The 15,722-nt window shown below is 44.3% G+C and overlaps 1 protein-coding gene across 2 annotated transcripts in view; it reads left to right on the top strand.

The window, feature by feature from the left end:
* The window catches only part of LOC139583205 (dual specificity protein phosphatase 10-like), a 58,423-nt gene extending 46,332 nt beyond the window's left edge, over nucleotides 1–12,091 (top strand). Inside the window, exons 5-7 of one of the 2 annotated variants that reach the window (XR_011676507.1) lie at nucleotides 9,600–9,649; nucleotides 9,776–9,837; nucleotides 10,580–12,091. The gene's annotated coding sequence lies outside the window, so the exon portion shown is untranslated. Of the gene's footprint in view, nucleotides 1–6,207; nucleotides 7,478–9,599; nucleotides 9,650–9,775; nucleotides 9,838–10,579 lie in introns of those variants that run through there. The other variant, XR_011676508.1, reaches the window with a different exon arrangement.
* Nucleotides 12,092–15,722: the final 3,631 nt, after the last annotated feature.

The following is a 15,722-nucleotide window of genomic DNA, read 5'->3' as shown; positions in this document are numbered from 1 at the left end:
ATCTAAAAACAAAACTCCCTAAATTCTATCAGCATATCGATTGTGCTACCAGGGCTGGTAAAACCTTGGATCATTGTTATACTAACTTCCGCGACGCATATAAGGCCCTCCCCCGCCCTCCTTTCGGAAAAGCTGACCACGACTCCATTTTGTTGCTTCCAGCCTACAAACAGAAACTAAAACAACAAGCTCCCGTGCTCAGGTCTGTTCAACGCTGGTCCGACCAATCTGATTCCACGCTTCAAGACTGCTTCGATCACGCGGATTGGAATATGTTCCGCATTGCGTCCAACAACAACATTGACGAATATGCTGATTCGGTGAGCGAGTTCATTAGAAAGTGCATTGACGATGTCGTACCCACAGCAACGATTAAAACATTCCCAAACCAGAAACCGTGGATTGACGGCAGCATTCGCGTGAAACTGAAAGCGCGAACCACTGCTTTTAACCAGGGCAAGTTGACCGGAAACATGACCGAATACAAACAGTGTAGCTATTCTCTCCGCAAGGCAATCAAACAAGCTAAGTCCCAGTACAGAGACAAAATAGTCGCAATTCAACAGCTCAGACACAAGAGGTATGTGGCAGGGTCTACAGTCAATCACGGATTACAAAAAGAAAACCATCCCCGTCGCGGACCAGGATGTCTTGCTCCCAGACAGGCTAAATAACTTTTTTGCTCGCTTTGAGGACAATACAGTGCCACTGACACGGCCCGCTACCAAAACCTGCGGGCTCTCCTTCACTGCAGCCGAGGTGAGTAAAACATTTAAACGTGTTAACCCTCGCAAGGCTGCAGGCCCAGACGGCATTCCCAGCCGCGTCCTCAGAGCATGCGAAGACCAGCTGGCTGGTGTGTTTACGGACATATTCAATCAATCCTTATCCCAATCTGCTGTTCCCACATGCTTCAAGAGGGCCACCATTGTTCCTGTTCCCAAGAAAGCTAAGGTAACTGAGCTAAACGACTACCGCCCCGTAGCACTCACTTCCGTCATCATGAAGTGCTTTGAGAGACTAGTCAAGGACCATATCACCTCCACCCTACCGGACACCCTAGACCCACTCCAATTTGCTTACCGACCCAATAGGTCCACAGACGACGCAATCGCAACCACACTGCACACTGCCCTAACCCATCTGGACAAGAGGAATACCTATGTGAGAATGCTGTTCATCGACTACAGCTCAGAATTTAACACCATAGTACTCTCCAAACTCGTCATCAAGCTCGAGACCCTGGGTCTCGACCCCGCCCTGTGCAACTGGGTCCTGGACTTCCTGACGGGCCGCCCCCAGGTGGTGAGGGTAGGTAACTACATCTCCACCCCGCTGATCCTCAACACTGGGGCCCCACAAGGGTGCGTTCTGAGCCCTCTCCTGTACTCCCTGTTCACCCACGACTGCGCGGCCATGCACGCCTCCAACTCAATCATCAAGTTTGCGGATGACACTACAGTGGTAGGCTTGATTACCAACAACGACGAGACGGCCTACAGGGAGGAGGTGAGGGCCCTCGGAGTGTGGTGTCAGGAAAATAACCTCACACTCAACGTCAACAAAACAAAGGAGATGATTGTGGACTTCAGGAAACAGCAGAGGGAGCACCCCCCTATCCACATCGACGGGTCAGTAGTGGAGAAGGTGGAAAGTTTTAAGTTCCTCGGTGTACACATCACGGACAAACTGAATTGGTCCACCCACACAGACAGCGTTGTGAAGAAGGCGCAGCAGCGCCTCTTCAACCTCAGGAGGCTGAAGAAATTCGGCTTGTCACCAAAAGCACTCACAAACTTCTACAGATGCACAATCGAGAGCATCCTGTCGGGCTGTATCACCGCCTGGTACGGCAACTGCTCCGCCCACAACCGTAAGGCTTTCCAGAGGGTAGTGAGGTTCATCCAGAAGGCGAGGTCAGTACAGGTGCATCAAAGCAGGGACCGAGAGACTGAAAAACAGCTTCTATCTCAAGGCCATCAGACTGTTAAACAGCCACCACTAACATTTAGTGGCCGCTGCCAACATACTGACTCAACTCCAGCCACTTTAATAATGGGAATTGATGGAAATTATGTAAAAATGTATCACTAGCCACTTTAAACAATGCCACTTAATATAATGTTTACATACCCTACATTACTCATCTCATATGTATATGTATATACTGTACTCTATATCATCTACTGCATCTTGCCATCTTTATGTAATACATGTATCACTAGCCACTTTAAACTATGCCACTTTATGTTTACATACCCTACATTACTCATCTCATATGTATATACTGTACTCTATACCATCTACTGCATCTTGCCTATGCCGTTCTGTACCATCACTCATTCATATATCTTTATGTACATATTCTTTATCCCTTTACACTTGTGTGTATAAGGTAGTAGTTGTGGAATTGTTAGGTTAGATTACTTGTTGGTTATTACTGCATTGTCGGAACTAGAAGCACAAGCATTTCGCTACACTCGCATTAACATCTGCTAACCATGTGTATGTGACAAATAAAATAAAATTTTATTTTATTTTATTTTATTTTATTTTGATTTGTTTCAGTCTTCCAGAGATTTGAGACTGGGACGGAGGTTCACCTTCCAGCAGGACAATGACCCTAAGCATACTGCTAAAGCAACACTCGAGGGGTTTAAGGGGAAACATTTAAATGTCTTAGAATGGCCTAGTCAAAGCCCAGATCTCAATCCAATTGAATATCTGTGGTATGACTTAAAGATTGCTGTACACCAGCGGAACCCATCCAACTTGAAGGAGCTGGATCACTTTTGCCTTGAAGAATGGGCAAAAGTCCCATAGGCTAGATGTGCCAAGCTTATAGAGACATACCCCAAGAGACTTGCAGCTGTAATTGCTGCAAAAAGTGGCTCTACACAGTATTGACTTTGGTGGGGTGAATAGTTATGCACGCTGAAGTTTTAATTTTTTTGTCTTTTTTTTGAGTCTCACAACTCAATCGCTGGTTGAGAATTGTTTTCTGCCCCTCCCAAAAGATAGAATTTGTAGATAATTGGCCCTCTTTCTGGGACTCACCCACAAACAGGACCAAGCCTGGCCTGCTGAGGAGTGACGGACTCCGTCCTAGCTGGAGGGGTGCTCTCATCTTATCTACCAACATAGACAGGGCTCTAATTCCTCTAGCTCCACAATGAAATAGGGTGCAGGCCAGGCAGCAGGCTGTTAGCCAGCCTGCCAGCTTAGTGGAGTCTACCACTAGCACAGTCAGTGTAGTCAGCTCAGCTATCCCCATTGAGACCGTGTCTGTGCCTCGACATAGGTTGGGCAAAACTAAACATGGCGGTGTTCGCCTTAGCAATCTCACTAGGATAAAGACCTCCTCCATTCCTGCCATTATTGAAAGAGATCGTGATACCTTACATCTCAAAATAGGGTTACTTAATGTTAGATCCCTCACTTCAAAGGCAGTTATAGTCAATGAACTAATCACGGATCATAATCTTGATGTGATTGGCCTGACTGAAACATGGCTTAAGCCTGATGAATTTACTGTGTTAAATGAAGCTTCACCTCCTGGTTACACTAGTGACCATATCCCCCGTGCATCCCGCAAAGGTGTTGCTAACATTTACAATAGCAAATTTCAATTTACACCCCAAAACAATGACGTCATGAAATCTATGCAGCCTACTCAATCACTTTTTATAGCTACTGTTTACAGGCCTCCTGGGCCATATACAGCGTTCCTCACTGAGTTCCCTGAATTCCTATCGGACCTTGTAGTCATTTTGGTGATTTTAATATTCACATGGAAAAGTCCACAGACCCACTCCAAAAGGCTTTCGGAGCCATCATCAACTCAGTAGGTTTTGTCCAACATGTCTCTGGACCTACTCACTGTCACAGTCAAACTCTCGACCTAGTTTTGTCCCATGGAATAAATGTTGTAGATCTTAATGTTTTTCCTCATAATCCTGGACTATCGGACCACCATTTTATTACGTTTGCAATCGCAACAAATAATCTGCTCAGACACCCAAACAAGGAGCATCACGCAACATATAATCTGCTCAGACCCCAACCAAGGAGCATCAAAAGTCGTGCTATAAATTCTCAGACAACACAAAGATTCCTTGATGCCCTTCCAGACTCCCTCTGCCTACCCAAGGACGTTAGAGGACAAAAATCAGTTAACCACCTAACTGAGGAACTCAATTTAACCTTGGGCAATACCCTAGATGCAGTTGCACCCCTAAAAACTAAAAACATTTGTCATAAGAAACTAGCTCCCTGGTATACAGAAAATACCTGAGCTCTGAAGCAAGCTTCCAGAAAATTGGAACGGAAATGGCGCCACACCAAACTGGAAGTCTTCCGACTAGCTTGGAAAGACAGTACCGTGCAGTATCGAAGAGCCCTCACTGCTGCTCGATCATCCTATTTCTCCAACTTAATTGAGGAAAATAAGAACAATCCGAAATTTATTTTTGATAATGTCGCAAAGCTAACTAAAAAGCAGCATTCCCCAAGTGAGGATGGCTTTCACTTCAGCAGTAATATATTCATGAACTTCTTTGAGGAAAAGATCATGATCATTAGAAAGCAAATTACGGACTCCTCTTTAAATCTGTGTATTCCTCCAAAGCTCAGCTGCCCTGAGTCTGCACAACTCTGCCAGGACCTAGGATCAAGAGAGACAATTAAGTGTTTTCGTACTATATCTCTTGACACAATGATGAAAATAATCATGGCCTCTAAACCTTCAAGCTGCATACTGGACCCTATTCCAACTAAACTACTGAAAGAGCTGCTTCTTGTGCTTGGCCCTCCTATGTTGAACATAATAAACGGCTCTCTATCCACCGGATGTGTACCAAACTCACTAAAAGTGGCAGTAATAAAGCCTCTCTTGAAAAAGCCAAACCTTGACCCAGAAAATATAAAAAACTATCGGCCTATATCGAATCTTCCATTCCTCTCAAAATGTTTTGAAAAAGCTGGCAACTCACTGCCTTTCTGAAGACAAACAATGTATACGAAATGCTTCAGTCTGGTTTTAGACCCCATCATAGCACTGAGACTGCACTTGTGAAGGTGGTAAATTGCCTTTTAATGGCGTCAGACTGAGGCTCTGCATGTCCTCGTGCTCCTAGACCTTAGTGCTGCCTTTGATTCCATCGATCACCACATTCTTTTGGAGAGATTGGAAACCCAAATTGGTCTACACGGACAAGTTCTGGCCTGGTTTAGATCTTATCTGTTGGAAAGATATCAGTTTGTCTCTGTGAATGGTTTGTCCTCTGACAAATCAACTGTACATTTCGGTGTTCCTCAAGGTTCCGTTTTAGGACCACTACTGTTTTCACTATATATTTTACCTCTTGGGGATGTCATTCGAAAACATAACGTTAACTTTCACTGCTATGCGGATGACTCACAGCTGTACATTTCAATGAAACATCGTGAAGCCCCAGAATTGCCCTTGCTAGAAGCCTGTGTTTCAGACATAAGGAAGTGGATTGCTGCAAATGTTCTACTTTTAAACTCGGACAAAACAGAGATGCTTGTTCTAGGTCCCAAGAAACAAAGAGATATTCTGTTGAATCTGACAATTAATCTTGGTGGTTGTAATGTCGTCTCAAATAAAACTGTGAAGGACCTCGGCGTTACTCTGGACCCTGATCTCTCTTTTGACGAACATATCAAGACTGTTTCAAGGACAGCTTTTTTCCATCTACGTAACATTGCAAAAATCAGAAACATTCTGTCCAAAAATGATGCAGAAAAATTTATCCATGCTTTTGTTACTTCTAGGTTAGACTACTGCAATGCTCTACTTTCCGGCTACCCGGATAAAGCACTAAATAAACTTCAGTTAGTGCTAAATACGGCTGCTAGAATCCTGACTAGAACCAACATATTTGATCATATTACTCCAGTGCTAGCCTCCAGTGCTAGGCTTCCTGTTAAGGCAAGGGCTGATTTCAAGGTTTTACTGCTAACCTGTTTGGCCCTGTCCGGGGGTATCATCGGATGGGGCCACAGTGTCTCCTGACCCCTCCTGTCTCAGCCTCCAGTATTTATGCTGCAGTAGTTTATGTGTCGGGGGGATAGGGTCAGTTTGTTATATCTGGAGTACTTCTCCTGTCTTATCCGGTGTCCTGTGTGAATTTAAGTATGCTCTCTCTAATTCTCTCTTTCTCTCTTTCTTTCTCTCTCTCGGAGGACCTGAGCCCTAGGACCATGCCTCAGGACTACCTGGCATGATGACTCCTTGCTGTCCCCAGTCCACCTGGCCGTGCTGCTGCTCCAGTTTCAACTGTTCTGCCTGCGGCTATGGAACCCTGACCTGTTCACCGGATGTGCTACCTGTCCCAGACCTGCTGTTTTCAACTCTCTAGAGACAGCAGGAGCGGTAGAGATACTCTTAATGATCGGCTATGAAAAGCCAACTGACATTTACTCCTGAGGTGCTGACTTGCTGCACCCTCGACAACTACTGTGATTATTATTATTTGACCATGCTGGTCATTTATGAACATTTGAACATCTTGGCCATGTTCTGTTATAATCTCCACTCGGCACAGCCAGAAGAGGACTGGCCACCCCTCATAGCTTGGTTCCTCTCTAGGTTTCTTCCTAGGTTTTGGCCTTTCTACACCTGCATTGCTTGCTGTTTGGGGTTTTAGGCTGGGTTTCTGTACAGCACTTTGAGATATCAGCTGATGTAAGAAGGGCTATATAAATACATTTGATTTGATTTGATAATGTCACCAGAATAAGACCCTGGATATTTATTGGAAAGGAGAATCAAGCTCATCACCTTGCACATTGACCACCCTGTGAAGTTCATCATCATTTATTTAATCTGTAGCCTAATAAACAGCATATTTTCCCGAGTTGTAGTGGGAGGTGCACACAACATATCTTTGCGTGACTCCAAGTTTACATCAATATGATGGTTATTATATCAATATATTGTGCATAAAGGTGTTTCCACCGCCCTTTCTCGCATAATTAATTTTACCGACACAAAAAAAGATCCCACCGCGTCGAACGAACAAATTGTTTGTCGGCATTTATAAAATTGTACTGCATTTCATGTTTCCATCAGCCCATCATGTGTCAGGTAATTCATCCGCATGAAATGGTTGTACGGAAACGTGGTTACTGATCTACATGTAACGGATGTGAAATGGCTAGCTAGTTAGCGGTGGTGCGCGCTAATAGCCTTTCAATTGGTGACGTCACTTGCTCTGAGACCTTGAAGTAGTGGTTCCCCTTGCTCTGCAAGGGCCGCGGCCTTTGTGGAGCGATGGGTAACGATGCTTCGTGGGTGACTGTTGTTGATGTGTGCAGAGGGTTCCTAGTTTGCGCCCGGGGCGAGGGGACGGACTAAAGTTGTACTGTTACATACACACAAAACCCCATAATGTCAAAGTGGAATTTTGTTTGTGGAACATTTTAGAAATTAATAAAACATTTAAAGCTGAAATGTCTTGAGTCAATAAGTATTCAACCCCTTTGTTATGGCAAGACTAAATAAGTTCAGGCAATGGCAAGACTAAATAAGCACAAAATGTGCTTAACAAATCACATAATAAGTTGCATGGACTCATTCTGTGTTCAATAATAGTGCTTATTAACATGATTTTTGAATAACTACCCCATCTCTGTACCCCACACATACAATTATCTGTAAGGTCCCTAAATCAAGTAGTGAATTTCAAGCACAGATTCAACCACAAAAATCAGGGGCGTTTTTCAATGCCTCACAAAGAAATGCACTGATTGGCAGATAAAAAAAGCAGATTCTGAATATCCCTTTGAGTATGGTGAAATGATTAATTAGGCTTTGGATAGTGTATTAATACACCAAGTCACTACAAATATAGGCATCCTTCCTAACTCAGTTGCCGGAGAGGAAGGAAACTGACAGGGATTTCACCATGAGGCCAATGGTGATTTTAAAACAGTTACAGTTTAATGGTTGTGACATGAGAAAACTGAGGGTGGATCAACAATATTGTAGTCTCTCCACTATATTAAGTTAAATGACAGAGTGAAAAGAAATTAACTTTTTGTCCTGAATACAAAGCATTATGTTTGGGGCAAATCCAATACAACACATCACTGAGTACCACTCCTAATTTTTTCATGCATGGTGGTGGCTGCATCATGTTATGGGTATGCTTGTCATCGGCAAAGACTGGGGAGTATTTCAGGATAAGAATAAATGGAATAGAGCTGTAAGCACAGGCAAAATCCTAGAGGAAAACCTGGTTCAGTCTGCTCTCTAACAGATACTGTGAGACAAATTCACCTTTTGTGGTGATATAATAAAACCTACGAAAGAGTGAATATAAACCATAGAAAAAAAATGCACAACCCTCCCCTGTGCCCAATGAAAAAACAAAGCAAAAAAATAAAAAACAACCCTCCCCTACTTTGGACCACCCACCCCAGTAATTTTCTAACTGTCCCTAACAGTCTTTCTAGTCAGGGATGTCTTTCTGTCTGACTCTCATGGCAACTGATTTATATAGAATAAAGAACAAAACGGATCTTTTTCTTTAACCTTCCTCCTTGATTGTCACTGTGGTAACGCCAGTGCCCACCCCACAACTGATTCATGTGTGTTTATCAGACACAGCTGCATCTCTGCATTTAAATTGTCAAGATTAAGCCCCTACCCCTCACCAATTCCTATACAACCCGTACCCCCCCACAACTCCATATACTCTTCTTAACTCTCTCTCTCTCTCTCTCTCTCTCTCTCTACAGGACATTGTTAGGACAGGATAGGGCAAAGCAGGGAAAGATGGAGAGCGAGACAATGCGAGGGGCAATAAAAGTGTCATTTTTCACCTTGGTTCTCAACACGTCGTAATGTTGAGATGAGCAATCGCTTATTATAAACTCCTCTCCGTACCATGACCATTAGTAAACAGAGTGATATAGCACTGAGATAGCTGCCTGGCCAATCAGAAGTTTTGTTTTAACAGAGTAGGGTCATGGAGCTGTTGGGGGTCTGGACTAACTCGTTCCATGGTAACACACAGTGTTAGTGTAGGATTAGACAATGTGATTGTTATGGTTGAGACCTGGGACCAGACTTCTCACTTATCTTGCTGTCTGGGGAGACCCACACTTTACACTCAGGCCAAGGATGGAACCATGAATATCCCAGAGTTATGGGACAGTTTTATGACTGTGCGTAAAACCATGTATCAAGGGCGAACAATAGACAAGACAACCATATATGCCAATGTTAACTTATACACCCCTGTTTGGCTCCTTAAAAACTCCCAAATGAAAGTGAAGCTATTAGCCTTTAACTCTACTCCTGCTTGTGACTTTTGATACTCGTTTACTGGACTTTGGTTGGTGTCAGCACACCCGCTGTCACTCAAAATGTATATTTATCACACCATTGGATGATTCATGGAGTGGTCAGCCAGTTCACCTCATGGACCCAGAGACACGGGCTGCAGGATGCCTGTGGAAGGTGTTTGATGTGATTCACATTAAAGTATTTCTGTGGTGTGCGCCAGTGAAATGTTTCCCCCCCATGCTGCTCCCAACAAATCCCAGAAGTTTCTAATGCTGTTTTACAGGCTGGAAGAAAACCAGAACCTCTCTCACTGGTCCTGTGGATTAAACCGAGGTGACTCAAACACACACGCACGTGGATGCATTAACTCTCTCACACACACACCCACACGCATACACTCACACACTTACAAACAGGCCTCACAAATCGTAGCCTTTCTACCCTTTTTTTTGTCATAAGGCATGTGGCCAGGAGGAGAAGGGGGAGAAGGAGACTGAAAGAGACAAGAGGAGAGGAGAAAGGTACAGAAAGACGCCTCCATTCCGTATGCCTGTGCCTTTCGTCCATATGCATGCACCTCAATCAAACCCTGTTCCTGTTCGCCCCCGTCAGGGAGGTAGCATGGAGAAAGGACGATGGCGATGCGTCCTGAATCAATACACCTCTCATTAATCACATTAATCTCATTAATCACAGAGAGGCGAGAGAGAGGAGAGAGAGAGTGTGTGTGTTTGTGTGGGAGTGTATGTGTGTCAATGAGTGAGAGAGACATAGACAGACAGAAAGAAAGAAAGAGAAAGAAAGAGAAAGAGAGCGAGGGCGAGAGAGAGATGGAGAGAGAAAGAGAGAGAGAGCAAGGGAGATTGAAGAAGGGAGAAAGAGAAAGAGAAAGAGAGCGAGAGAGAGCGAGAGAGAGGAGGGAAGGAGGGAGGGAGGGATGGAGGCAAGGGATTGAATACCAGGCAAGAACTATCAAGTTGTCTCAGTTTAGGATATAGGCTTCCCTCTAGTGTACAAACGTAGCAGTACACAGACCGAGACAGTAAGAATCCTGAGGCACTCAGTTTCTCTGTGTGTCGCAGCCCCACCACTGGTTCTTCTCCTATAACCTTTACTGGCTGTTACGCTATAGACTCTACAGACCACATATGAATCAGCAGGCTTTGTGTGGTTTGGCATAGGCACCGGGCAGACTTTTATCCTCCTAGCCCGGTCATTTCACAGCCTTTCTTTCTCTGTCTACCCCCTGTCTCTCCCTTTCAGACAGTAAAGATCAGGACCTCCAAGGCGTCTGGATCTCCTGCTGGCACTGCCCACTGGTCAGACCCCACACAGCAGACCACCAAGCCCCACAGTCAGCTTCACTGTCTGTCTGGAGTGGACCGGCATCAAAGCTTTTTTTGAACAATCTCTACAAATCTACATGAAACGTGTGGTTGTGGATCTGTCATGAGACAATTGACAAAAGACCCTGACACACACTGCCCCACAAAAGCAAGCCTGGTTGTCTCTTACCATAGACATTGTGTGATACAACCTACAGATCCATGGGTAGATCCATGAGTTTGGCAAGACTAAACCTAGAAGGATGGGGGGGCAAGGTGTACGAGAGAGGGGGAAGAAACAGTAAGAGCCATACTATTAACACCAGAAGGGCATCTTCCACTCTAAGTCACTTTGAATGAAAGCGTCTGCTAAATGACTAACATGTAAATGTCTTCTCCAGACAAGTTCTACAACTGAGCACTTACAGTGGATTTAGTCATGGTGGAGATTGAAGAGACATAGGGGAAAGTCTGTCTGAAATGACCCACAACTCTGAGGTGTGGCCTTGGGCACATGGCATGGATTGCAGTCATCATAGCTTCCACATTAAACCAGCTTAAGAGCTGTTCCTACAAAAATATGACAAATGCGTGACTCCCATCATGCCAGTACTGTAGAATTACTGTAGAATTATTTTCAATCTAAAATGACAATATAACAAATTCCTCCAAGGACAGTTAATACTTTTTGATGCAGTGCAGTATACACAATCATTCACTTTAATTTCTAAGAAGTTCACAGTGCTTGCTGTTATTCAAATGTCCATAAGGTGGCAGTGTAAACGTTCCAGTTGGATACACAGTACACACAGTAACTCTTCCCCTTCTCAAAATGGATGATAAACTGAAGTTCAACTGCTAAAACGCACTCCCGAATTGCAGGCTGCAAATGTTCTTTAAATTCCTCTTAGAATAACGGAATGATAGATTTAGCAGGCCCACTTCCCAAATTAATAATTCTGTCCTATATAGCCCAGGGTATCAAATCGGAGAGATGATTTTAGCAGCTTTCCCTCACAACTTTTTTTGTTTTAAACATGTTGAAGTCCGAAGTTGGCTCCCCATTTTCCATATCTCGGCAGCTGCGTTATGATTCATTTACAGTAGTTCCATTGGACACTTTGTTGGATAAAAATGAAATTGATCGGATAACAAATCTCTATTGATATTGGCCAGAGAGGCTGTAGCAAGAATATATCAAATAATATGTACAAAACATTTACAAATGTGATGTATCAATTACTTAATCTCTTGAAACACAGAGAAGACTATAGGTCAGGTATAAGAATCAGAATGTTTTAATAGTCCCTATCCTTTTGCCCTGAGCTGTTAAACCACTGTTCCCAGGACACCGAAGACGTGGATGTCGATTAAGGCAACCCCCCGCACCTCTCTGATTCAGAGGGGTTGGGTTAAATGCGGAAGACACATTTCACTTGAAGGCATTCAGTTGTAAAACTGACTAGGTATTCCCCTTTCCCTTTCCCCTTTCCTTACAAATCTTTAAATAAAAGGGCAAGGCACTCCATATCTCTGTTGCTAAATAGATACATTTGTACATTTGAAGTGGCTAGACAAATGTCGGTAATTGAGCAGTAAATTAGAAAGCAATGTGTTAATTCTCACCAAATCAACCATTACAGTGTTATGTTCATGGATAATTCTCCATGAACAAAATTACTGGCCGTTCTCTTTTGATCAAGCTAGGTGACTGTCCTGGCACCACATTACATAGCATTACTCCTGCAGAGTGTTAATGGACCTACTTAAGCTCTCGGGTCCTGACTTATGTTTTCCAATTAATTAAAGTGTCAGGAGTCACAAATCACTGTGGTGGGATAGGTCAGGGTGGAGAGAGAGAGAAAGACGTGTAGCCTTTATACCAACACTGTTCCACCTTAGCGGGGGCCCTCCGGCCAGGGGCCCACAGCGGTCACTGGTAATGGTTTGTTCCCCGAACAGGTGAAACTGTATCCCCTGGTCTGACCCTGTATGGAACACTGCTACAGATCCCCTCCCCGCTACTTACCCCCTGTCCCCCAGCCCACATTCCCCCTTTCCGCCTCGTCCTGGCAGAGCAGTAAACTTTACTCAGCTAAATGAATTAAGTACTCACATAATACCGTAGGCCTACGCATTACAGAGGAATTTCCATATTACAGCATACGATACTCCCCTTTCACAGCTCTCCTACGGCACTAATGTAGAGCAGTACTTGGCTGCACCGGGCTGTAACCCGATAGCCAAACGGGACAAGATTCAGCCCAGCAGATGCAATGAGGTAGAGTTGGCGGGGAGGAGGGGTGGAGAAAGTAGCCCCTGCTAAACAAGCACTTTTTATTAGACCTCATTAGGTGACCGAATCACTTAGTACTCTGGATTCATTAGCGGCTAGCCAAAAGCTGACTCTCCCCTGCGTCCCCCCTCCCCTCCTTTCTCCCTCCTTCCATTCTCCCGCCACTCCGTCCTCACCAGCCCTTTTGCCAAGGCATGCTAATTAAGCAGATGGAATCATCATCGTCTCATCGGCAAGGACAGAGGGGGGCACACACACACGCTGCCGCCGGCGACCTTCACCATCGAGTCAATTTCCTTGCTTCTCGGTTTTCCCTCTCCTGACTCCAGACGAGGTCAGAGAATGAGGAGGGAATGGTTGAGTCACAGCAGCTGAACCCACCGCTGTTAAATGGTAAAACGCTAAAGGAATTAGCAACACTATGGTCAGGTGGCCTGAGACACTCAGGGGAGAGAGAGAGCCAAGAGATGTCCGCTCACTCACTCAGTTCATTCAACTCACACTTTTCCACAATCTCTAAATCTTTCTTTCAAGCACTCTCAGTCGTTGTCTTGGTGTCTCGTTTCAGGAGCTAACTGCGATTGCCTTTAGAGTGAGTTTTTCTCTCTCTTCATTTCCAGAGAATGCTGATAACATCACACTAGGTGTTGGTCCAACATGATCTATTCCATGTCTGTAGCTAAAATGGGACAAGTCCTGTTACTGGAGAGAGTGAGCGACCGTTCTCAATCCTCACCCCTGCCACCCACCCCTTTAAAATGGGAGAATATGCTATCCACCCCAAACCAGGCCAGACAATCTGGGAAAATTGACCTTTGAACATCCAGTCCATTATGTTAAAATATATATATATATATTATTTAACTAGGCAAGTCAGTTAAGAACAAATTCTTGTATACAATCACGGCCTACCCAGGCCAAACTAACCCGGACAAAGCTGGGCCAATTGTGCGCCGCCCTATGGAGTAGCCAAGTCCCAATAACAGCTGCATTACGGCTCCATGTCCACTAGGGGTCAGCTTTTTTCATGTCTCTGTCATTCATTAACTTGCCTCACAACAGAGTAATGACAGTGTACGACCAGAATATTGTATTGAGATTCATCAAATTCTTCTCATGGTTAAGTGAAAATAGGTTGTGATACAATTTGATGACTGGTTGTCTCATTTATGACTGGTAGAAACAGATCACACACAGTAGCCTAATGATATCTATTGAATCCAGTAACGTCTGTATGCACTCTGAAAATGCATTGACTATTAAGGTAATGTTTTCCCAAAATTGTCATTAATCACCGCTTATCATGAAGAGGTTATACATAGGATTTGACCCATTGCGTTTGTCGGTCGCGCTACACTATTGCTAGCATCCTGTTGACTGATCCTCAGGCTAATTGTCCATGATCTTACAGGAAGTCATTGTCACTCTCTCCATTGTTCTTTTGATCAGTGCTTACATTCGTAAGCCGGGCCTAGCCGGACAAACAGGCTAATAATCAAGGTTGATAAATAGTTTGCTGTATTCCTGTGCTAAGCAGTGATGACGTGCTACTGGCTGAAAGAGTAAATACATGATAGATTTCCTTGTGTGCATAAACATACCGGTAGATCATCTCTCTGATATTGACCTAGAGTCTAAATAGGAGAGTACCATTATGAGGCCCCCTCTCTTTCTGGTTTTCATCAATCTTAGACTAATTTTAAACTACTACTTAAGTGTTTTCTTGGGGTATCTGTACTTTACTTTATTATTTATATTTTTAGAAACTTTATTTCACTATATAAAAAAAATGAAAAAAGTTATTTTTACTCCATACATTTTCCCTGAGACCCAAAAGCATTTGTTACATTTTGAATGCTTAGCAGGACAGAAAAATGGTCCAATTCCACACACTTACCAAGAGAACATCCCTGGTCATCCCTACTGCCTCTGATCTGGCAGGGTCACTAAACACAAATGCTTAATTTGTAAATTATGTTGGAGTGTTGGAGTGTTTCTTCTGGCTATCAGTAATTAACGTATTTCATTTATTTCATAAACAAAATCAGAAAGGGAGCAGATACTTTTTTACAGCACTGTATATAAAGTATAGTGATTGTGCGCAGAGTCAGAGCAAGATAGAGTCAGTGCAGATATTTCGAGTACCATTACAAACACTATTTAGCAGTCCGGTTATTTAGTGGACTTATGGCCTGGGGGTAGAAGCTGTCTCGGAGGCTGTTGATCTTAGAGACGATGCTCCGGTACCGCTTGCCGGAAGGTAGCAGAGTGAACAGTCTACAGCTTGGGTGGCTGGAGTCTTTTTGAGGCCTTCCTCTGGCACTGCCTGATGTAGAGGTCCTGGATGGCAGGGTGCTCGGCCCCAGTGATGTACTGGGCTGTCTGCACCACACTTCGTAGCGCTTTGCGGTCAAGGGTGGTGCAATTGCCAAACCTGACGGTGATGCAGCCAGTCAAGATGCTCTCGATGGTGCAGCTGTACAACTTCTGCAGGATCTGAGGGACCATGCCAGATCTTTTCAGCTTCTAGAGGGGGAAGAGGCGCTGTCGTGCCCTCTTCATGACTGTGCGGGTGTGTGGGGACAATGTTAAGTCCTTAGTGATGTGGACGCCAAGGAACTTAAAGCTCTCGACCCGCTCCACAACAGCCTTGTTGATGTGGATGGGGGCGTGCTCTCCCCTCTTTCTCCTACAGTCCACGATCAGCTCCTTGGTTCTTTCTGACGTTGAGGGAGAAGTTGATGTCCTGGCACCACACTGATAAGTCTCTGACCTTCTCCCTGTA

The sequence above is a fragment of the Salvelinus alpinus genome, chromosome 8, assembly GCF_045679555.1.
Source record: "Salvelinus alpinus chromosome 8, SLU_Salpinus.1, whole genome shotgun sequence".
Classification (NCBI taxonomy): domain Eukaryota; kingdom Metazoa; phylum Chordata; class Actinopteri; order Salmoniformes; family Salmonidae; genus Salvelinus; species Salvelinus alpinus.
The sequence above is the reverse complement of the archived record's forward strand: the minus strand, read 5'-3'. Positions and strand labels throughout refer to the sequence as shown.